Source organism: Lepisosteus platostomus, unplaced genomic scaffold, assembly GCF_059453375.1.
Source record: "Lepisosteus platostomus isolate fLepPlt1 unplaced genomic scaffold, fLepPlt1.hap1 Scaffold_72_H1, whole genome shotgun sequence".
NCBI lineage: Eukaryota > Metazoa > Chordata > Actinopteri > Semionotiformes > Lepisosteidae > Lepisosteus > Lepisosteus platostomus.
The window spans coordinates 363,445-388,320 of NW_028291684.1; the positions used below are offsets into that span (position 1 = coordinate 363,445).

Here is a 24,876-nt window from a genome sequence, read left to right on the forward strand (position 1 = left end):
AGGGCAGTTGCCTACTTAAATACAAGAAGTCATCAATTTTAACCTAGTAACACATTAAAGGCTGCATCTATACAAGTACGATTCTAGAAATGCTCACCAGATTACGTTTTAAGAAGGAACTGCGCCTCAGGTTCCTCCGAGATCTTAACTCGGATCGCAGGATTCAGAGTCCGGAGTGCGGACTGATGGCGCACGGAGGGCCCATATACTGTGGATCCCTCAGTGATCTTCCGCGTATTCAAACCGCCAGCGTGTGACTCCCCTGTCCCCGTGACCTCATTGCTCTGCTCTCGCCTCTGAGCCCGACTCACGGTAAAGTGGAAAAAAATGTGCCCTCGACGTGAGGTTTACTCTGGAGCGAGCCGGTGTTGAGCATAGCTGCTTCCAAGCAGTTGACCCAGGTTTGATTCCTGGCCAACGCAGTTAAGAATGTTTTCAAATGCTGTAATGAGCCTTGGATTGTGACTAGCAAAGCGAAGCCTTTTGAAAGAGAAAAAGATAAAGAGATTACTTTTAAACCTTACCTCTGGTATCTTTAATCCCTATTGCTCAACGCATGGTGAAAGTATTGCATAAATGTGTCTGAAAATGAGCAATGGGCACCTGAGAGACTCATTTGCCTGTTTCACAAATGATCATATTTGACTAGAGATTCTGTTTGGGATTCAGTTGTGCATTCTGACAGCAATCCCTTTAAAAAAACTATACATTCTGGATGAGGTCAAAGGTGCAGGAACACTGTATTTAGGATGTGTTTGCAGTTATTCTGTGTCTCTAGCTTCAACACAGTGATATATATATATATGCTCACTGATTGTTTGGTACATCCCCAGGGCAATAATCATTATGAGGATTTATTTCCAGATGTGCTAGGGGTAGTGTTGTGAAATACTTCAACACACTGGATCGCAGGTTTAAACCCCTTGCACTCTTACTCCTTAAAAACCAACAAATGCAGATATGTAGCAATCATATTGTAGCAGACACTCATTTGCCAGTTTCACAAATGATCATATTTTACTAGAGATTCTGTTTGGGATACGGATGTGCATTCTGACAGCAATCTCTTTCAAAAAATGATTTTACCTTATCGCAGCTTTGCCCTTCTTGCCTCTATAGACAATATCTCTATCTTGTGGTCGTTGTTGGTAATTTCTAGACAATATCTCCATCTTGTGGTCGTTGTTGGTAATGTCTTCTTATGCCCTTTTTTATTTCAATTCTCTATTAGTTGATTATAGAATCTCTACAATGGAGTTGAAAACATCAGTTTTATAGCAGACAATATGACATTATTTATAGTCCAATTAGAAACTTATTACCCTGTTTTTAACATAATAACAAATTAAAATTGATTAAAACTAAGTTTGGAACACCAGGGAACATAACAAATGATTTTTAGGAAAACCATGAGGTTCTCTGTGTCCGATGCCTGCAAGGGGAGAAGCTAGAATCCTTTGATTTTTTCAAAATTTGAAAATAAACATCATATAACAACAGCTTTCATTCCTAGGAGTGAAAAACAACCATTTTTGAAGACATAGTAGTTTCTAAAACACTACAATAAGTTAAAAACAACCGTTTTATATTACATTATTTTTTGTGAAATTAGTCATTTTTTGCACTATTTTTAATAAAATCTCTAATTAAAAGTGATTAAAATTAAGTTTGGAACAACAAGGAACACAAAAAAAAAATATTTTAAGGAAAAAAATGATGTATTCTGTGCCAGGTGCCTGCAAGGGGAGAAAGCTAGAATCCTACCCAGGCTCCTGGAGCTCTGTCCTGGCTAAAGGAGGGTGAATCCATCCCCTTCAAAGCTCCATGAAAAAATGATATTTTTAAATTTGAAAAAAAAAAAACATTATAGAACAACATCTCTTGGTCCACAGAGAGCAACAATCCAACTTTGAAGAAAATCCATTGACTGATCCCCGAATCCTGAAGTTTCTTCGCATGATATCGGGCTTGCAACCACTTTCTGGAAAACAATGAAAAATGCCAAAAATGAAAAAGAAGTTATCAATTCTAGAGCCTAAGAGGAAAACAAGACAAATGTATATCTCCAAATAATTTTATGTGCTTCAGAAGAGCCCAGGAAAGTTTTTTGCATACATGAAACCACGCCCGTTTGCACGTAAGCAGACATGGTTGCACAAACGACTGCATGAAAGCACGCGTGCATGCGAAGTCATCCTGTTGAGCATTTGAAAAGCCGCACAACGCCACACTTGAAATAGCTCTTACATTAGTGGTAGACACAGGAATCGCCGCAGGAATCAAAATTGAACCTAGTTGCCACATCACATACATCCTGTTCAATGATAAAAAGGTAACATCTATCCTCGCTCCAGAGTAAATCTCACGTTGAGGGCATATTTTTTTTCCACTTTACCATGAGTCGGGCTCGGCTGCACAGAGGCGAGAGCAGAGCAATGAGGTCACGGGGACAGGGGAGTCACACGCTGGCGGTTTGAACACGCGGAAGATCACTGCGGGATCCACAGTATGTGGACCCTCCGTGCGCCATCAGTCCACACTCCGGGCTCTGAATCCTGCCATCCGAGTTAAGATCTCGGCGGAACCTGAGGCACAGTTCCTTCTTAAAACGTAATCTGGTGAGCATTTCTAGAATCGTACTTGTATAGATGCAGCCTTTAATGTGTTGCTAGGTTAAAATTGATGACTTCTTGAACTTCAGTAGGCAGCTGCCCTCTTGATTTCGGATTTAATTTCTTTATTACAGGGGCGCTTTTATGAAGACAGAGTCATGTTCAGGTACTTTGCTTGATGGAGGAAGCTCATTTCGGACTCTGTGATCTGCTCACCTGGAGTCTGGAAGAAGGGACAATTTTATGATGCTTTGGAAGATAATGTTTTTTTTTTCTTTGAAATCGAAATGAATCAGAATATCAATGCAAAAGACAAACTCTTGGTTTGGTTTAAAGACATATGGTTTTAAAACAGACAAAATGTAGAAAACAGGTGTTTCTCACTTTTGGAAAAGAATGGACCGGGGGTAATATTTTACTAGTTGCAGTGCTGAGCTCACTGGGTTACAGTCCTGCAGTATCACACTAGAGCCAGTGGCGCAATGAATAAAGCGTCTGACTACGGATCAGGGGATTGCAGGTTCGACTCCTGTCTGGCTCGGCTGGTTTTTAAACGCATCGGGCTACTCCCCAAAGTAGTCTGTGCTACTTACTGCATTGTAATCGTACTCAGTAAGAGATTTCCTTCATGTAAATGAACTGCACCTGACAGCTTTAGAAAAACACCTGGGCTCAGTACGGTGCTGAGAGCTCAGCGTTGCTGTTGTTCTAATTAGCACGCACTGCATCGGCTATGAACCCGAACTTTTCAATTATTCCGATCAGTAAGTCAACACGTAGTCCACATGAAAGGTAGAAATATTCTCTTGTCTGTCTCTTGTTTTTATAGAACTGAATGTCCCTGACAATGTACTGTTAGTTTTAATTGAAGAACGGCATTTGTGTTCAAATATACCAGACAAGTTTACGTAACTGCTCATGCGACACTCAGTTGTAATTAGTCAAGAAATAAAGTCGAACAACAGCTGCGGGTTTGATTCTGAACGTATGAGATTGCAGCGCCTTTTACTTTCATTGACAAATGATAAAGATTCGAAGAAAGATCCTTCAGACCAGCAAGCAAACCCACGGCTATTTCGGTTTTCTATCTAGGCAACGTTGGTGTCTGCAATAGCATACATGAAAGCGTGATGCAATTTCTGTGGCTACATTTGTTGCACGTCATGCACAGTAAGAGTGTTTCTAACACCAAATAAAAAGTCAACAATTAGCGATCACGCCTTCTCCTCAGTTAACCCACTGAAACCCTTGCTGTTAACAGTTCTTTACTGCGTGCTTTAGGAGCACCTACATATCGTGTCGGTTCTTTCAGCTTTATTCATTAGGTTTTCAAAGGCATAAGCAGAGCACCAGAGGTGCGAAGGCAAAGTGTGTGGTTATCTGAAGAATTGATGTCCATGGCAGCGGGTCCAAGCAATTTCGCATTGTTATAGTACCAGGAAAGGAGAAGCGGCACTTCGCCTCTGCCGCACAGGCACAAAGCGACGTGCGGCAAACGCCGGAGTCGGCAGGTTTCGAACCTGCGCGGGGAAGCCCTAACGCATTTCGAGCCCATCGCCTTAACCACTCGGCCACGACAAAAGCGAGCCCATCGCCGCCGCATTCCTCCTATAATCAAACACGGACTGCGAGGTGGCTGCGGAAACCTTTTTAAAGTTGCTCTCCGTTAAAGAAAAATACCTTTCACAAGATACGTGCCGGCAGACAGACACGCCTCAGAGGGTTTAAGGCTGGCTTCACGTTCAAATGATAAAGTCCCCCCGTCCGGATGTCAAAATGCAACTTTGGCAGACAGAACAAACATCAACAAACCACAAATGTGGACAAGGATTTTACAAGCTGCACCACACTACACTTTCAAAAGCATTTACGTTCGTGTTAGACGCAGGACTTGCCTTTGATTTGCGCGCTTACGAACGCCATGGAAAACGAAACAAAACTAAAGCCCTCAGCTCCTGCACGTGATTATAATGCCGTTACGTGTCGAAGCAGGAATTTACGTCATCCTGCTGCTGGTGTCTCGCTTGCGTTTCGGGCTGAGAAAGGGACGCGTCACTTTAGGCAGGGGGCGCTGGAGAGAGGAACAAAGGGCGCGATGAAACAAAATACCGAAACCCGGGATCTTTAGATCTTCAGTCTAACGCTCTCCCAGCTGAGCTATTTCGGCGGTGCACAGAGCCCGCAGCCACCTGCTCCAGCCTTCCTGTGTTGCGGCATGAGCGCACCAAGAGTAGCGGGAGAGTGTTGCAGGAACGTCACTCAGAAGGAAAGCCACCCAGGTGTGCCCTCTGATCTCTGTCCAGGGCATCTTCCTCGCATGGACTCCTGCCTTCGACGGGCAGGAAACAATTAGCAAGAACAGAACAACACCCCATGGGTGTCTCATGACCACACCTTAGGTTGTGACACGTGCAGGTGTGAGGGGTTGCCGGGCTACTTTGGAGCAGAGCTGTGCAGAGACCTGAGCTGCTGTTGCTGCAGACGCTGTCTTTTCTGCACTCGGGGTAGGAGTGAATGTTGAGTTGCCCTTAGAAATGAAGCAGAGCACTTCAACGGCACGGGTGTGTGTGTGTGTGCGTGCGCCCTGGTGATTCTGGGAGACAGATCGAACCTGGGCTAAAAGAGAGGAGGCTTAGCCCTCTTCCATTTGCTACTTCAAAGTTGTACAACCCATTTGTATCTGCTAGGCAGCGCAGTCGTCGTGCACAAAGAACGCTTTGAAAAGCGTCCAAAGCAAGTCATTCCGAGTTGGTCGTTTGTGTTTTCCGTTCAGACGCGAAATGCTGAAATGATCTCTCGGCTCCTCGGTTGTCATTTCTGCTCCGTAAAGGAATCACAGCACGCGTCGCCTTCCAGCACGCTGGGTTGGGACACGATGCCGGGGGTCGGAGCGTGCGATGTCTTCCTCATTAGTATTGTGGCAAGTATCCCCGCCTGTCACGCGGGAGACCGGGGTTCGATTCCCCGATGGGGAGTAGCTTTTCTTTTACCTCCTTAGACAAAGGACTGCCTTTCACTTCTCTGTTTTCTAACACAGCGTCGTGCACCTTTTCATTGCTCTCGCTTTCAGAGCCTCCGCACGGCACACGACTCGACATCAGGAAGCACATTGAAGTGAAAGCAGGGAGCGCTGCGACATGCACTGTGCAGATCCCGCCACACTAAGAGGTGAGTGGGTCTGTTCGATGCACAAAGAACGCTTTGATAAGCGTCAAAGGCAAATCATTCCGAGTTGGTCGTTTGTGTTTTCCGCTCGGACGCGAAATGCTGAAATGATCTCTCGGCTCCTCGGTTGTCATTTCTGCTCCGTAAAGGAATCACAGCACGAGTCGGCTTCCAGCACGGTGGGTCGGGACACGATGCCGGGGGTCGGAGAGAGAGATGTCTTCCTCGTTAGTATAGGACCTGTCACCTGTCCCCACCTGTCACGCGGGAGACCGGGGTACATCAGGACGCGCATTGAAGTGAAAGCAGGATGCGCTGCGACATGCACTGTGCAGATCCCGCCACACTAAGAGGTGAGTGGGTCTGTTCGATCACAGCGCTAGGCGAATCCCCAATCCCCTTTTGTGCGTGGCGACAGAAGAAGTCTGGTCTGTTTCCGCCCGGTTTCGATCCGGGGACCTTTCGCGTGTGAGGCGAACGTGATAACCACTACACTACGGAAACTGTGGTCAGATGTGCCCAGCGGCCCAGCGCTGAGCTTCACCAATGCGATTCAGCTGCTTCCAGTGCCTTTATTGGGGTGCGCTGATGGACCGTGCTCTCTCTCCAGAGACCAGCACGCCTGTCATGGACGGAGCAGGAAAGACGGCGCCACATTCTACAGCCCTCTCCACGCAATCGACGAAATCGGGCTACTGAAGTAGAGAAAATCGCCTCTCCAGAAAGTGCAAATATCATCTTGGAGAGTATAAATCCTATTGCCGAAGGTCAGCCCTGTCTACCAGAGTGACCTTCCACCTCCTGCAGCGATGGTCAGCTCGTCTCACACGCGAGAAGTTTCGGCTGGAAACAAGCGCCCCCTCTTCTCGCACGTTTTGCACGTTGAGTAGTTTTAATGCGGCTCCTTCGTACACAGTGCTGATCTTTTGGAAAGCAGGAGGCAAAATTGACACGTTCCCATACCGGGAGTCGAACCAGGGCCGCCTGGGTGAAAACCAGGAATCCTAACCGCTAGACCATATGGGAGTGCACAACCCTGCTGTTCCGGGCATCATGCAAGCAAACTACATAAATATGAGAAAACACGCAAGAGAGTTGTCACTCAGAGTGTCGAAGGGTCGATGTATACTGGGGCTCAGTTGAAATGCAACGTCAGGACTTTTCCGAATTATGTCACACGAAGAGAGCACAGCCTTTTCCGCCCTGCCACGTGTGTATCGGTAACTCGCCGTGATCGTATAGTGGTCAGTACTTTGCGTTGTGGCCGCAACAACCCTGGTTCAAATCCGGGTCAGGGCAGAATAGGGGCGTCTGCTTTTACTACTTGCATGAATGAAGGCAAAAAAAAGCCAATCGATGTGAACGAACGGCGCTTTACAGAGGAGTACTGCCTGACTGGATCGTTGATGAACGACAGAGGCCACTCCGACCTCTTCTCGGGTTTCTTCAATGACTTACTAAGGATCTTCTTCACATTCGCCCATGCAGGGGAAGCCAGTTACACCAAAGCAAACGCAGGAAAGTGCATTTCATGCAGAGACCAGGAGGGACCTGTTTACACCAAGAGTGGTCGGAGTATGGAACAATGCGCCCAGCCCTGTTGCTGGAGTCGATTCTTGATTAGATCTTGGGCTCACTAAGAGGCCCCCACTGGGTACTAATCTTTCTGTTGTTCTCGCAGGTGTTGCGCTGCTTTTGAGCTGATAGAGCTCGTCTTGGTCTGTCGGGACAGCCCAATTGCAAATGATCGGCTCCAGGTACAGAAAAAACATGCGTTTGGTACAAGAGTGCATGAAGGCACCGGAAATACATTGGGAACAAATGACTGGTGGTTCAAGACCTCTGTGAAGTGCAGGAGCGTGCAAGAAGAGGCTGTTTGCACCCAGTCTCGAACCGGGGACCTTTCGCATGTTAGGCAAACGTGATAACCACTACACTACCTGTAGGGTTTGTTGCTGGTGTCTCGCTTGCGTTTCGGGCTGAGAAAGGGACGCGTCATTTTAGGCAGGGGGCGCTGGAGAGAGGAACAAAGGGAGCGATGAAACAAAATTCCGAAACCCGGGATCGAGCCAGGGACCTTTAGAACATACTTTCACGAATCGTTAGAATATGTGCGTTTGATCATCAATTGCTTAACAACCACATTCGTTCGACTTGAGCCATCAAGCTCATAGTTTTCAAATCTTGAAAGCTGTCATTGAGCACATCATAGTCTGCAGTACGCCCCGTAACTTGCGTACTTCAACAGAAAGAAGAGCAGACAGCTCCATAAATATGCGAGGCGCAGAGAGTGCAAGGCGAGCCGCACACGTTTCGGTGGCTGAGAGAGGGCAGTTTTTGCTTCTGCATTTCCCAAGTAAGGACGCATGACAACAAGCGATCGCGGTGCTCATTTACGACATAGTGGTGATGAGTTTTCAGTACGTGTTCTTTTGAACGAGCAATGAGGTTGCTGCCTTGGACAGCTGACTGCACGCTCTCATTGTGCCACGTGATGAGTATTCACCAGGCTCGTTCAGTCATTAGTCACATTCCATCGTTTGCCATAAGCAGATGCTGCAAGGTGATGTGGATATCAGTCCCCAGTCTTGTGGACGAGGACAAAAAGAGCACACAAGAGCTCAGCCGGGAGTTGAACCCGGGACCTCCCACACCCTAAGCGAGAATCATACCCCTAAACCAATGAGCCACGGCAGCGCTTTCTATTTTATTCTGTCAGCGAGCTTGAGGACGGGGGAGAGGCGTCATTCGCTCGTCCAGTCAGACCTTCATCAATAAGTCAAGAAAGCCGCAATTACACGACTGCCTTGCAGACGAAGGGCAGTGAACTGCACCCGGTAAGAGGGGAACAAGCGGCACTAGGCGACACCGAGGCATGAGCCCCAGTGAGGGGGGTTAGGTTGCATGGTACAGCGCTCGCTTTGCACGCGAGAGGTAGCGGGATCATTTCCCACATCCTCCAGGTGTGTGTTTAGAGCTTGATGTGCCGAAAGGTGTCCTTTAGCCTGTGGTCACACCTTGCATGGAGAGCGTCATGCAGCTGTCAATCATTTCGCAGCCACACCCCTCTTCATCTTCTCTCTGCCTTAAGTGTCTCCGCCACTCTCTCTTGACATTTCATGTCAGCATGTCAGAAGTCCGAGTGACGTTTTTAATGGCTGAGTGAGGGCACGATGCTGAAGCAGAGAGGCCACTTCAGCCAGAGAGACTTGTGCTAGGTGAGATCTGAAAAACGGACTCGCAACAGAAACAGACCAAAAAAGTATCGGTGAGATCAAAAGGCAAATGCAACATCCAGCAGAGGGCGTCTAAAGATTAGGGAACGGGCGACTGAAATCCATATGAGGCAAACTTTCCGGCTGTGCACTGCAGCTGGCCTCGTTGGCGTAGTTGGTAGCGCGTCAGTCTCATCATCTGAAGGTCCTGAGTTTGATCCTCACACGGGGCAGGGCTGCTTCCTCTCTTGCTCTTTTCAAACACTTGCGGCAACTGTTCGCTCATAACCACGTCTGGAATGCGTGACCTTTACACGGGGGAGAAGCAACGCCGCATCCCTTTTCTAAAGAACATTCACATTCAGAAATAAGTCAAGAAATTTGCCATTACTTTTGCTGTCAGCCTGCCCATGTTGCCAAAGAAAGATTCACTCGGCGTCAACATGACAGAACAGCGATCACTTGAAAACACTGTTCCACACTCCGTAAGCAAGAACTTCAGTGTTTGCAGTCACCCGATATGCCGATAGTCAAAGGAGCACAAAACACGAAGCGTCAAAAGACAAGATGAGTTGATGGAAAGAGCTTTGAATTGATGAGCACAAAAGTTCAGCTCGTACAATAGGCAACGAAGGTCCCGGCGTCATCATCGCACTTGAAAGGACTGCCTTGCAGACTAAGGGCAGTGGGAGGTTGCTGTTTTGAGATGGAGGCATTGGGATGGTGGGCCGAGATCTATTCTTCTTAAGGAATTCTTCATCGTGAAAGATCGGTCCACAGGTCATCCAAAGAACTTACAAATTTTTTGGACTCAGGGAATCACGTGCTTCCGGAAGGGAGTGAAGTGCTCAAACACATGACATGCCCCCTTGATCTCACATGCACAATTCTGCTGCAACATGCACAGCTACCGTCCACACCAGGCAGTGGGGCTTCAGCAGAATTTGCTACGCCACCTGCAATTACATATCCAGCTGCACACATATACATGGCCCCTCTGTCCTTTTCAGGATCTCAAAAAAAAGCATAGCGTGGTTTTCCTGCAACCTGATTGACCGCATCTCCCTCAGAATGTGCCCCGTTGCATTCATTGCTGAAGCAGGACGGAGGCTAACGGGCATGCCAGAACAGTTAGGCTCAGCGATCTCTCCAAAATAATGCGGTTGTAGTGGAAGAAATATGGTTTAAATTGTACCTTGGTATTTCAAACTCTCTCTAGAATGTTATCCATTTCTATTTTATTTTGACAGGAACTGGCTAATGACACTAGATGAAAAGAGAAGAAAGAAAACACAACGTTTCGGCCGTGGAGCCTTCTTCAGGTGTGAGGGCTCCACGGCTGAAATGTTGTGTTTTCTTTCTTCTCTTTTAAGCATGGAATAGACCTATTACTTGTTCCTTTGCAGCCTACGCATGCTGACACAGCTCCCCACCTGAACTGCTAATGATGCCTGGTAGTTTGTGGTACTTGGGTATTGTCTTATGTTTGCTCAAACTGCATATGTGTGATTGCATATTTTTAGGTATTTTCATATGTCAATATTTAATTCACTGACATTCCTGTATGCTTGGAAGAAAGGTAGATTGGATTTGGCACAGGACGCCTGCCCATATTTGTTGATCATTGTTGGGCTGGAAAAACAATGATAAAAAGTGTATGAAAAAAGCTCTCTCCAATATTTCCCTTCTCTTTGCCATGGTTACACTGCCCGTTCTTTCCGTCTTTTGTCCTTCTACAAAGATTCCAGGGCTCTTTTTCCACCATAATATCAGAATTTTTTTTTTCTCTTTTAAAGGCTGTAGGTGGGGTGTGATGGACTGTACCACTATCATCGAAGATTTTTTCAGGACACATCGCAGTTCCATAGTAGAATTTATCAATAGTACAATTCCATAGGACATTATTTACCAACATATTACCCAGTGTGAGACTCTGCCAGTAAACCTCAGAGCATTGAGTTCTCCACTGATAAAGATGGCTGTCTGAAGTCATGAAATCCACTGCTGGGATGCCTGAGAGACAGTAATTGAATCTTGGCTGGAATTAGGCTTTCTATTAGTGTTGATCTTTGGGAATTATGTGGTAAAAAGGGAAAACTCCTTTACTTTAGTCACTTTGAATGTTCACATGTACAGAACCTGCAAAACTAAGCAATGAAAAAAATCCATCACCACTCTCATGATAGCATAACTCATAGTCTCTGCTGTTATGTAACAATACACACTTTCAATTTTCTTATCGCCTGTCTCCAGAGAGAATGTTGTTAGTGCTGATGACCTTCAATAAGACCTTGTTGACTCAGATTGATTTTGTTCTCAGATTATTCCTGGCAGGACTGAGTTTCTAGGAAATGAAAAGTGAAAGAAAAAGTACAGAAGATCAGCCCTTGAATATACAACATTGTGCAGTGAGATTTTTAAATGTATTAGCTGCTATCCTGTGCTAGAGCCTGTCGTGGTAAGCAGTGGATGACAGGATCTAGCACAGATACTAATGAAACACTGTTAATGAAAGATAAAACACTTGAGTCTTATTTTAGTTTTCCATTTCCCTTTCATTTGTGATGTACTGTACAACAGGCCACAGAACATGCACAAAAACAGATACAATATGCACACATTCACACCAGGCAATGACAGTCTGCCCAGTCAGAATCTGAGCTGAGGTATCAGAATTCTGAATTCCCTGAATTCTGTCATGGATCATCCACAATAAGGGCAATGTTAGAACACGAGGATCCCCAGGAGAGAGCCTAGTAACATAAATCTTGGAGCAAAAGCAGATGATTAACTTCATAGTTTGTGTGGTTAAGCCAAAGTTGAGCATGAGGATATGTGAGTCACCATTCTTAGAAATGGATCCAACTTCAGACAGGCGTCAAAAGTAAGAGTATACAGTGCTGGGGCAATGACACTTCAATGTTCAGAAGGATAACAAGAGTTTTAATGCATTGAAATTGATTTTCTGGTGATGCACACTGTCCTGGAACTATTAATTTTTTAAGGATCACTAACTGACGTCAGACAGCTGCCAATTCTCCAGACTGGAAGGATGAACAGTTTATCCTCCTAGGTACCATATTTCCATATTTCGAAGCATTGGAATAATACATGTCATACAGCAACATAAAAACAGGAAGACAAGTATCACAGCCCCTATAATCGGTGTTAGTAACTTAAAAGAAAAACATTCCCCCTGGCCCAAACAGTGATTCTAACCAGGAGAGAAAAGCCGGTGTATCTTTTATGCCTCTCTCTTTATTCACCTTGTCTTTTAGTTCTTTCAAATGCTGAATAGCGAGCGTAAGATTTCCGTAATCATAGTCATTAGCTGGAATATATGTACAACAGGAGTCTCCTACTAAAGCATAGACTCCTCCAGATGCTGCATTTTGAAGGTCCAGCACGAACCTGTTCTGAAGTGCCATTAATCTAACTCCCCTTAATTCTTGTTTGATAGCGTCTAAGCCTTCTAACGTGATATTAATAAAAGAGTACATTTCATAAAAAGTCGCATGGGTGAGGCTGTAGAATGAGGCATTAAAGCACATATATAACAAGATGCATTAAATTTCTTTAACTTTACAGTATGATTTATAAATTTATACCACAAATTACTCATATCCCCCTCATTATCAGTTTCATTCAGCCAGTTTGTATACAAAGACGCTTCGTGTTTAGTTTCTTCCTCTTTTGGGGTGGTGACAGGCTTCTACATAAAAAGGAAAAAGGCTTAGCACATCAGTCCCAAGCAGGTTATCCCCATCTGTCCTTGTGGAGACATCACTCCTGCACTTTGCTCAGTTCGTTTGTGACCTTTTTACAGTGGGAAGCATGAATCCAGGGCACCATTTCTGTGACCTTCACAGCAGTGGCAGTGGTCAGCAGCACCTGGTACAGCCCCCTCCACCTGAGTGAACACCATTTCTTTTTCCTGAAGTCTTTCACCAGAATCCAGTCTCCTTATTCACTCATTAGTTCTTACAGCACAGGTAAATCCCTGTGGGCTGGAGCCCAGCATAATCCTAGGCTTTTTTGGTCAACATTGGTCAACAGATTGGTCAACAACTGGGTAATAACTCTTAGAAAAATCTACAGATTGTTCCCCTGCCTCAGCTGTGACGTTTTGTAGAACAATTCTAGCTGAAGTTGTAAAATTTCTCTTTGTTCCGTTCCTGCAAAACATCTTATTATGAACAAACAAACCACAATAATCATTTGCATCTAGGGGAATCACTCCCAAGGGTAACCCCCCTTAAAGCTATATTGTTCTACCCATCAGGTTCTGCCACTAGATAAGAGAACCTTTCCCATGAAATCATTTTTTGACCTTCATGATCCCTTCAGGGCGTACAATTAGCACAGAAGCAGCAGCTTTAGTCCACATGTTTTTCAAACAGGATATTAACGATATGATCATAACGAATAATACCAGACCCACAAATATGTATTGAACCAGAGACCCTCTCCATGTTCCTAGCACAGACTGTAGCCATGCACCAATACCCCAATCATCTGGATTGCAGGATTTACGAAGAAAATTATTTTCGCAGTAATTAATTTATTATATTTACTATATTTATTATACACGTGTAAATTAATTACTGCGAAAATAATTTACTTCGTACACTGTGCAGAGTGCCGTATACTCCTAGTTGCGGCACACACGATACATACAGTAAAAAGCCTCAGGCACTGTGTTAGATGTGTTTTCGACGTTATATATGCGTTTATTAATGTCGTCGATTTTACGGTTGCAATTCGACGTTGATTATACGTCGAGGCGACGTATATATACGTATAGCCGTATTTTCGCCGTGAATATACGTATATTCGACGAATCAATGCCCACTGGGTAAACTCTTGAGCAAACTCTGAACCAGCTCTAAGGAAAAGAATCCGATTAGACGTTACTTTGACTCATCTTTTTACGCTCAGTGCTGGATTGCTCAAACTCCAGCTAGGGTTAGGGTTAGCATTCCCACGCTACTTAGACACTTTGTTTACGCTCAGTGCTGGATTTTGGGAACTTCAGGACGAGTGGGAATTTTCTCCTATCTGTCAATTCTGTTTTGTTTTGGAGACTCTTGGCTGCCTATGTTGTACAGTGCAGCGTGAAGGAAACATTTTCCAAAACTGTGTCAGCTCAAAAGTTGTAAGAAAACCTCTCCAGCTGCTTTAACTCTCTTCATTTTTGTCATTTAATGTGACACTCGATGTATAACTGGAGCCTCACATATGCAAATGGTGAGGCTCCAGTTCGACACCACTTTACAGTATCTGACAAAAGCATGGCAGACTGTGCCATGACCGGCAGATAACTTCCGCATATTTTTACCATATTAAACATTGGAAATCCAACCACTTGCATTTGTGACACTTGATTTTGAATCCACCTAAGACACTCTTAAATCTTCAAACACTTTTCTCTTCTCCCGCAACACTCTTGTCTGTCGGCACTATGTGGCAGCGTTGCATGACAACCCATCTCACCACGGAAAGGAACCTAACAGCTTTGGTAAGAGAGGAGAAAAGAACCTGGCCCGTACGGGGATCAAACCCGTGACCTTGGCCATATTAGCACCACGCTCTAACCAACTGAGCTAACCGACCTCACGACGGTGGTCCTCTCTGTGCTGCAAAAAATCGAACTCAGGGAATTTCTTTTGCCCTCCTTTGAATAGAAAGCCGTGTAATTCAGTGTACGGGCTTTCTCGTGCAGTTTCATGGTTCTTGTAACCCAAATCCTACACTGGCCTGAAGTGTCCCCCTATTTCACAGCATTTTTCAGCTGATTTAAAATGTACCTAAAGGAGAAGCATTATTGAAGACCATCAATTACCAAGAGCTTTTGTCAAAGGTTTTGGTGGTCATTTTTAATGACCACAGAGCACTATGACCTCGGTTTTACATCTCATCCGAAAGACAGCGCCCTTTTACAACACAGCGTCTCCGTCACTATGCTGGGACATCGGGACCCGCACAGACCTCAGGGTGAGCGCCCCCCCGCGGGCACCATTAACACCGCTTCCAGCTGGAAGCTTTGTTTTTCCCTGTAGCTTACACTCATCCGGGTACTGACCTGGCTCACACCTGCTTAGCTTCAGTGGGTTTTCAGTTGCGAGTTGCAAGGGGATGCAAGTGATGGAGCCGCTCGCTGCAAAAGCCACTGCATTGGCCGGGAATCAAACCCAAGCCTCCCGCGTGGCAGGCAAGAATTCTACCACTGAACCACCAATGCTCAGTGCCTGGGCCTTCAAAAAAGACGCTTTTTTGGTGCTCTGTGCAAAAAGCGTCGACATATGCTTCCAGCTGCAAAATGCCATTCGCGGATGCTGAAGAATTTATTTCCAAGGCAGCGGGTACAAGCGATTGGGCGTTTTAAGACCACCAGGAACAGCAAAGAGGCGCGCTTCTTTGCTTGCGCCGGAACACACCGACTGGAGGCGGACAACGTAATCGGCAGGATTCGAACCTGCACGGGGAGACCCCAATGGATTTCTAGTCCATCGCCTTAACCACTCGGCCACGACTACAGCAAGCCCCGCTGCCGCTGCGTTCTTGCTACAATCTTACATGGATCGCGAGGCGCCGGCGGAAGCCTATTTCAAAGTCGTTCTCCGTTTCAAAAAAACATTTCCAAAATACAAGCCTTGCAGACAGACACGCCTCAGAGGACTTAAGGGTGGCTTCATGTCGGAATGATAAAGTCTCCCCGTCCGGACATGAAAATGCCACTTTGTTACACACAAAAAAAGAATCAACAACAGAGAAATGCCCACAAGCATTTGAAAAGCCGCACCACGTCGCACTTGAAATAGCTCTTACATTAGTGGTAGACGCAGGAATCGCCTTTTTATTTACGCTCTTACCAACGCGATGGAAAGCAAAACAAAGCAAAGCAGAGCAAAACAAAACGAACAAACGAAAACCCTCACGTCCCGCACTTGCATATAACGCCGTTACGTGCCCAAGCGGTATTGTACGTCATCCTAGCACTGCACGCCGGTGCGTATGGTATATGGGAACGAGCACACGCCACGAATCGTCTCGAATCACTCCCTACAGCTGTAAGGTGCCTAGAAGCGTGCACCCCCAACATTCTTCATTGCTCATCTGTGAAAGGTAAACTCTTGAGCAAACTCTGAACCAGCTCTAAGGAAACTAATCCAATTAGATGTTACTTTGACTCATCATTTAAGGGATCCTTGTTAATTGGAGAAATCAATGATTTCGAATGAATTCTGAATGCGTTAAAAGACAGCTATACACAGAAAACATGCAGGACACTGCTCATGATGTTTCCCTAGCCGAAACAGTGCGTTTTTCCAAGCCATCTGACCAAGCCTGCCCACTGAAAACTGCAGGAGATCGTGTAAAGACGTTCAAGTTTGTAACTACTGCACGCACAGGAAGCAGAATAAATTCCTCTATTCAAACTGTCAAAGGTTTGCTTTGCGAACGCTGCAGGACATCGCACAATCTCTTTTGAACAGGGACAAACGATTTCTTATGGGGCGCAGTAAGTACAGACGTTTAAAAAGCTCCACTCATGCCAATGATGCAGCATGAAGAAGCGCAACCTAAAGTTTGCATTCCTAGCACTGTTGCATTCCCCGCATCAGTAGCTAAGAGAATATAATTTACGACTCTTGTTAATGCAGTTTCAGAAACCAGACTGAAATTTCTCAAGTATATTATTTGAATCCATTTGATGTTGGGCAACAACTATTCTTTCAAGACTTTTAGATTGAAATGGGACCTTTGAGACAGGCCTGTAGTTGTTAAGAACTTGTGGATCCAAATTTGACTTCTTAAGGAGCGGTCTAAGAACCACTACCTTAAATTGATCATGTACGACGCCTGACGCAAGCGATGCATTCATCATACTAATTATAGGTCCTGCCAGTCCTTCGAGGGAATCTTTGACTAGCTGAGTGGGGATGGGATCTAGCAAACAGGTGGTTTACTTTGTCTTACGTCTGTGTTCATGAGTCCACCATAAGAAGAAATCTGAACAGGAGTGGTGATCATGCGAGGTCACCACGGAGGAAACCACTGCTCTCCCCCCAAAAAAAACCACCACTGCCCCTCTCAAGTTTGCTAAAGACCACATGGATGTTCCACAACTCCTGGAACAATGTTCTGTGGACAGACGTGACAAAAGTTGAACTTGTTGGTAAATGTGCACAGCGTTATGTTTGGAGATAACAAAGCACCGCATACCAACTCCAAAACCTCATCCCACCTGGGAAGCATGGCGGAGGCTGTACGGCTTGCAATCATCGAGGGACCGATGAATTCCGAGATGTATCAGGAAATTCTACAGCAGAATGTCAGGGTGTCTGCCTGTGATCTATAACTCAAAAGACGCTGGGTCATGCAGCATGACAAAAACAAAGGAGTACATCAACAACAGAGTGGCTGAAACAGAAGAAATTCCGTATGTTGGGATGGCCAAGTAAGAGTCCTGACCCCAATCCCATTGAAGTGCTGTGGCGTGATCTGAAGCAGGCCATTCAGCGCAAGACATCCCAAAAATATACATGAACTGAAACAGTTTTGCATAGAGGAATAGGCCAAAATACCTCCTAACTGCTGCTCAGGTCTGACAAGCCGCTACAGAAAGTGGGGGTTGAGGTTTTTGTCATAAAGGAGGTTCCACTAGCTCCTTAATATAAGGGTTCACGTACTTTTTCCATCAATGACCTTGATTGTTTAAACCATTTGGTCAATAAAGAAACAGCAATGTCAAATGTTGGGCGTGTGTTGTTTGTGAAATCAGACTCTCTTTATTAATTATTATGACTTAGATAAAGATAAGATCACATGTTAGGAGCCATTCATGCAGAAATCCACATCATTCTGAAGGGCTGTTTACAAAAGTTTTTCTCCCAACTGTATGTGAGAGAAAAGCAGAGACGCTCACTGAGTAAGGTGGGGTTGCAGCTTTGCAAATCACAAGGACATTTGTATGCTCAAAATGGGACAGGAGCATCCCAGATGGGACTCAAACCCACAATCCCTGGCTTAGAAGGCCAGTGCCTTATCCATTAGGCCACTGGGGCACACTGGGTTGGGTCGATCACGCTGATGAAGAGCCAGTTTAGTTTTCCTTTGCTTTTTCAAAGGGATCCCCAAAATTAGGGAAGTTAGGCAGCAGAAGGTTTACTGTGACCTGAGAAGGACCGGCATCCAATCACGGTGGTACACACACACGCTCTCACTCATCTGAGCTACACGGCTACCAAGATGATCTCAGGTGCGCCGAGCTGGTACGGAACATATTGAACTGATCGACGGCGAATTGTCTCTCAGACAGGCTTTTCACCTCTGAGCTCCCTGACTGACAGTAATCAGCTAGGTAGTGAAACAGTCAGCTGCTTCTAAGCCTTAAACAGCTTAAACAGTTTACCTTGCACAGATGCACAAAGATTAATGATGGGGGTGCACGCTTCCAGGCGCCTTACAACTGTAGGGACTGATTAGAGACAATTCGTAGCTTGTGCTCATTTCCCTCTATTCCCCGTGTTGCAGTGGTAGGATGACGTAAATTCCTGCTTCGACACGTAACGGCATTATAATCAAGTGCAGGAGCTGAGGGCTTTAGTTTTGTTTCGTTTTCCATGGCGTTCGTAAGCGCGCAAATCAAAGGCAATTCCTGCGTCTAACACGAATGTAAATGCTTTTGAAAGTGCAGTGTGGTGCAGCTTGTAAAATCCTTGTCCACATTTTTGGTTTGTTGATGTTTTTTCTGTCTGCCAAAGTTGCATTTTGACATCCGGACTGGGGGACTTTACCATTTGAACGTGAAGCCAGCCTTAAACCCTCTGAGGCGTGTCTGTCTGCCGGCACGAATCTTGTGAAAGGTATTTTTTTTAACGAAGACCAACTTTAAAAAGGTTTCCGCAGCCACCTCGCAGTCCGTGTTTGATTATAGGAGGAATGCGGCGGCGTTGAGCTCGCATTTGTCGTGCTCGAGTGGTTAAGGTGATGGGCTCGAAATGCGTTGGGGCTTCCCCGCGCAGAGTCGAAACCTGCCGACTCCGGCGTCTGCCGCACGTCGCCTTGTGCCTGCGCGGCAGAGGCGAAGTGCCGCTTCTCCTTTCCTGGTACTATAACAACGCGAAATCGTTTGGACCCGCTGCCGTGGAAATCAATTCTTCAGATAACCACGCATTTTGCGTTCGAACCTCTGGTGCTCTACTTATGCCTTTGAAAACCTAATGAATAAAGCTGAAAGAACCGACACGATATGTAGGTGCTGGTAAAGCACGCAGTAAAGAACTGTTAACAGCAAGGGTTTCAGTGGGTTAACTGAGGAGAAGGCGTGATCGCTAATTGTTGACTTTTTATTTGGTGTAAGAAACACTCTTACTGTGCATGACGTGCAACAAATGTAGCCACAGAAATTGCATCACGCTTTCATGTATGCTATTGCAGACACCAACGTTGCCTAGATAGAAAACCGAAATAGCCGTGGGTTTGCTTGCCGGTCTGAAGGATCTCTCTTCGAATCTCTATAATTTGTCAATGAAAGTAAAAGGCGCTGCAATCTCATACGTTCAGAATCAAACCCGCAGCTGTTGTTCGACTTTATTTCTTGACTAATTACAACTGAGTGTCGCATGAGCAGTTACGTAAACTTGTCTGGTATATTTGAACACAAATGCCGTTCTTCAATTAAAACTAACAGTACATTGTCAGGGACATTCAGTTCTATACAAACAAGAGACAGACAAGAGAATATTTCTACCGTTCATGTGGACTACGTGTTGACTTACTGATCGGAATAATTGAAAGGTTCGGGCTCATAGCCGATGCAGTGCGTGCTAATTAGAACAGCAACGCTGAGCTCTCAGCACCGTACTGAGCCCAGGTGTTTTTCTAAAGCTGTCAGGTGCAGTTCATTTACATGAAGGAAATCTCTTACTGGGTACGATTACAATGCAGTAAGTAGCACAGACTTCTTAGGGAGTAGCCCGATGCGTTTAAAAACGACCTGAGCCAGGCAGGAGTCGAACCTGCAATCTCCTGATCCGTAGTCAGACGCGTTATCCATTGTGCCACTGGCCCTGGTGTGACAGTGCAGGACTGTAACCCAGTGAGATCAGCACTGCAACTAGTAAAATATTACCCCCGGTCCATTCTTTTCCAAAAGTGAGAAACACCTGTTTTCTACATCTTGTCTGTTTTAAAACCATATCTCTTTAAACCAAACCAAGAGTTTGTCTTTTGCACTGATATTCTGATTCATTTCGATTTCAAAGAAAAAAAAAACATAATCTTCCAAAGCATCATAAAATTGTCCATTCTTCCAGACTCTACTTCTCTCTTGTAGTAGTACAGCAGACCTTTCCAGGTGAGCAGATCACAGAGTCCGAAATATGCTTCCTCCGTCAAGCAAAGTACCTGAACATGACTCTGTCTTCATAAAAGCGCCCCTGTAATAAAGAAATTAAATCCGAAATCAAGAGGGCAGTTGCCTACTGAAGTTCAAGAAGTCATCAATTTTAACCTAGCAACACATTAAAGGCTGCATCTATACAAGTACGATTCTAGAAATGCTCACCAGATTACGTTTTAAGAAGGAACTGCGCCTCAGGTTCCGCCGAGATCTTAACTTGGATGGCAGGATTCAGAGTCCGGAGTGTGGACTGATGGCGCACGGAGGGTCCACATACTGTGGATCCCTCAGTTTTCTTCCGCGTGTTTAAACCGCCAGCGTGTGACTCCCCTGTCCCCGTGACCTCATTGCTCTGCTCTCTCCTCTGTGCAGCCGAGCCCGATTCACGGTAAAGTGAAAAAAAAAAGATGCCCTCAACGTGGGATTTACTCTGGATTGAGGATAGCTGTCACCTTTTTATCGTTGAACAGGATGTATGTGATGTGGCGACTAGGTTCAATTTTGTATCCTCTTTAAAAGATTAAGGACTGGGGTGAGCGTGATTTACCACCCTTTCAGCTAAGAACCCGACATGAGCACCGTTTAAGCTGCATAGACTCGGTCGTTTAACTCTTCTCCATTAGCAGGGTTAAGGTTAAAGAAAAAAAACATTGCTGACTTCTTTTTTTTTGCCAGCCGCTAGCGCTGATTAGCAATGTTTGTATTTCATGTTTTGCAAGTTCCATCCATTTTAAGAAAAACAAGTCGCGTTAAAGACAGGAAATGAATACTTGCATTTAATTAAGTCTAGCCGTAGGCGGTTGTCTGTAAAGACCAGTTCTGTTCGAGAAGACAGAACAAAGAAGGCACCACTGGGATTCGGACTCAGGATCTCCTGTTTAAGAGACAAGCGCTTTAACCAACTAAGCCACGGCGCCCCGGGAGGGTTGTCCTTTTGCAGCCACTTGGACACACCACTCAGACACATCTGCATTCGGTGTGTGCTCCGCCTGCTTGCTGAGCAAGTTGCCACCTTTACATACAATAGCAACATCGACACCAAGAGAAAGGATGACAAATGGCTTTTATCTGGAACTTTTCATGTCCAAGGAGCTCAATGTGCTTTCTGTGTACAACAGGGCCACTGAACTCCACACTGGCCACTGAACCACAGCAGTGGCTTGCTGGCTTGACATCTCCCAAGGAAAATGTTGAAATCGCATGTGGAACAGGAAAATGACCCTCGAGTACGAGGGGAAAAAAAAGAAAAAGATCATCTGGAGCGCGCCAACCCATGTCCGGACAGCCCAGTTTCGCCGACAAGGTGGCTGAGTGGTTGAGGTGATGGACTGCTAAGCCATTGTGCTCTGCACGCATGGGTTCGAATCCCGTTCTCATCGCTCTCCATGTCTGACACGTGTGCCTGTTCGACGTCGGCCCTCCTGTTGTTTGCTCTGGTGCTAGAGCCGTACATTTTCTAGCAGTGGCTGAACATGGTATAGTAGGCCAACGTCGGTATCGTGCAGTGACAGTAACAGTACTTACTGCACCCCATAAGAAATCGTTTGTCCCTGTTCAAAAGAGATTGTGCGATGTCCTGCGGCATTCGCAAAGCAAACCTTTGACAGTTTGAAAAGACGAATTTATTCTGCTTCCTGTGCGTGCAGTAGTTACAAAGTTGAACGTCTTTACACGATCTGCTGCAGTTTTCAGTGGGCGGGCTCTGTCAAATGGCTTGGAAAAACGCACTGTTTCGGCTAGGGAAACATCATGAGCAGTGTCCTGCATGTTTTCTGTGTATAGCTGTTGTGGGCATTTCTCTGTTGTTGATTCTTATTTTGTGTGTAACAAAGTGGCATTTTCATGTCCGGACGGGGAGACTTTATCATTCCGACATGAAGCCACCCTTAAGTCCTCTGAGGCGTGTCTGTCTGCAAGGCTTGTATTTTGGAAATGTTTTTTGAAACGGAGAACAACTTTGAAATAGGCTTCCGCCGGCGCCTCGCGATCCAGGTAAGATTGTAGCAAGAACGCAGTGGGAACGGGGTTTGCTGTAGTCGTGGCCGAGTGGTTAAGGCGATGGACTAGAAATCCATTGGGGTCTCCCTGCCCAAGTTCGAATCCTGCCGATTATGTTGTCCGCCTCCAGTCGGTGTGTTCCGGCGCAAGCAAAGAGGCGCGAATGAGGAATGGGCCCCTGAGACAGTCATTTGCCTGTTTCACAAATGATCGTATTTTACTAGAGATTCTGTTTGGGATTCAGATGTGCATTCGGACAGCAATCCCTTTCAAGAAATGATACGTTCTGGATGAGGTCAAAGGTGCTGGAACACTGTATTTAGGATGTGTTTGCAGTGATTGTGTGTCTCCTGCTTCAACGCAGTGATATATAGATGTGCTCCTGTAATTTATTGGTACAAGCCCAGGGCAGTAAGCAGTCTGAGGATTTATTTCCAGACGGCATAGAGCAGTGAAGCAGTGAAGTAGTGCAACACACTGGATCATTATATTATTTGAATCTATTCTACTTAAATTATTACATTATACACAACTTGAGTTCATTTTAAAAATTAAAAGGTAATGAAAGGAATGCATATTCATGAGGAAGATTATACAGATATGCATGTGATAATCTTCCTTTTATCATGTAGTGCGTCATTTGGACACTTTGTGGGCTTGAAATACAAAGAAAATCATGTTCTATGGTACAAGATAAATACAAAACTTAAGATTTTATTTTAATTAGATTTGTTTATAAAGCATAAGCAATCATTTAATACATTAATATATGTGAAAATGACATTTTAGCATCATATTACATACAGGTCTCTAGCTTCAACACAGTGATATATATATATGCTCAGTGATTTATTGGTACATGCCCAGGTCAATAATCAGAATGAGGATTTATTTCCAGACGGGCTACAGGTAGTGTTGTGAAATACTTCAACACACTGGATCGCAGATTTAGACCCCCTGCACTCTTACTCCTTAAAAACCAAAGAAATGAAGATATGTAGCAATCACATTGCAACAGGGCTGACAGTGACTTAATGCTTATACTAGTGGACTTCTGGTACCTTTAGGGTACGGTGTTCCCTGAAGGGCTCTCAAACCCCGCATTTCAGATGCCTAGCTGTTTCGCTGATGTGTTGCACCTCAGAATCACTTTTAAACCTTACCTCTGGTATCTTTAATCCCTATTGCTCAACGCATGGTGAAAGTATTGCATAAATGTGTCTGAAAATGAGCAATGGGCACCTGAGAGACTCATTTGCCTGTTTCACAAATGATCATATTTGACTAGAGATTCTGTTTGGGATTCAGTTGTGCATTCTGACAGCAATCGCTTTCAAAAAACGATACATTCTGGATGAGGTCAAGGTGCAGGAACACTGTATTTAGGATGTGTTTGCACTTATTCTGTGTCTCTAGCTTCAACACAGCGATATATGTATATGCTCACTGATTTTTTGGTACATGCCCAGGGCAATAATCATTATGAGGAATTATTTCCAGATGTGCTAGGGGTAGTGTTGTGAAATACTTCAACACACTGGATCGCAGGTTTAAACCGCCTGCACTCTTACTCCTTAAAAACCAACAAATGCAGATATGTAGCAATCATATTGTAGCAGACACTCATTTGCCTGTTTCACAAATGATCATATTTTACTAGAGATTCTGTTTGGTATCCGGATGTGCATTCTGACCGCAATCTCCTTATCGCGGCTTTGCCCTTCTTGGCTCTTTGGACAATATCTCCATCTTGTGGTCGTTGTTGGTAATGTCTAGACAACATCTCCATCTTGTGGTCGTTGTTGGTAATGTCTTCTTATGCCCTTTTTTATTTTAATTCTCTATTAGTTGATTCTAGAATCTCTACAATGGAGTTGAAAACATCAGTTTTATAGCAGACAATATGACATTATTTATAGTCCAATTAGAAACTTATTACCCTGTTTTTAACATAATAACAAATTAAAATTGATTAAAACTAAGTTTGGAACACCAGGGAACATAACAAATGATTTTTAGGAAAACCATGAGGTTCTCTGTGTCCGATGCCTGCAAGGGGAGAAAGCTAGAATCCTTTGATTTTTTCAAAATTTGAAAATAAACATCATTTAACAACAGCTTTCATTCCTAGGAGTGAAAAACAACCATTTTTGAAGACATATTAGTTTCTAAAACACTACAATAAAGTTAAAAACATCCGTTTTATATTAAATTATTTTGTGTGAAATTTGTCATTTTTTGCACTATTTTTAATAAAATCTCTAATTAAAAGTGATTAAAATTAAGTTTGGAACAACAAGGAACACAAAAAAAAAAGATTTTAAGGAAAAAAATGATGTCTTCTGTGCCAGGTGCCTGCAAGGGGAGAAAGCTAGAATCCTACCCAGGCTCCTGGAGCTCTGTCCTGGCTAAAGGAGGGTAAATCCATCCCCTTCAAAGCTCCATGAAAAAATGATATTTTTAAATTTGAAAAAGAAAC

The 24,876-nt window shown here is 44.7% G+C and overlaps 7 non-coding genes across 7 annotated transcripts; 1 reads left to right on the plus strand and 6 right to left on the minus strand.

Annotated features, from left to right (window-relative positions):
- Positions 1-6,208: 6,208 nt before the first annotated feature.
- Positions 6,209-6,281, minus strand: trnav-cac (transfer RNA valine (anticodon CAC)). The gene has a single exon. It is a non-coding gene; the product is annotated as a tRNA-Val (tRNA).
- A 450-nt stretch (positions 6,282-6,731) lies between these two features.
- On the minus strand, positions 6,732-6,803 carry trnae-uuc (transfer RNA glutamic acid (anticodon UUC)). The gene has a single exon. It is a non-coding gene; the product is annotated as a tRNA-Glu (tRNA).
- Positions 6,804-9,152: 2,349 nt separating this feature from the next.
- trnam-cau (transfer RNA methionine (anticodon CAU)) lies at positions 9,153-9,225 on the plus strand. The gene has a single exon. It is a non-coding gene; the product is annotated as a tRNA-Met (tRNA).
- A 6,221-nt stretch (positions 9,226-15,446) lies between these two features.
- trnas-aga (transfer RNA serine (anticodon AGA)) lies at positions 15,447-15,528 on the minus strand. Its single transcript has one exon. It is a non-coding gene; the product is annotated as a tRNA-Ser (tRNA).
- A 2,459-nt stretch (positions 15,529-17,987) lies between these two features.
- On the minus strand, positions 17,988-18,060 carry trnar-ucu (transfer RNA arginine (anticodon UCU)). Its single transcript has one exon. It is a non-coding gene; the product is annotated as a tRNA-Arg (tRNA).
- Positions 18,061-19,995: 1,935 nt separating this feature from the next.
- On the minus strand, positions 19,996-20,068 carry trnar-acg (transfer RNA arginine (anticodon ACG)). The gene has a single exon. It is a non-coding gene; the product is annotated as a tRNA-Arg (tRNA).
- A 1,174-nt stretch (positions 20,069-21,242) lies between these two features.
- On the minus strand, positions 21,243-21,316 carry trnak-cuu (transfer RNA lysine (anticodon CUU)). The gene has a single exon. It is a non-coding gene; the product is annotated as a tRNA-Lys (tRNA).
- Positions 21,317-24,876: the final 3,560 nt, after the last annotated feature.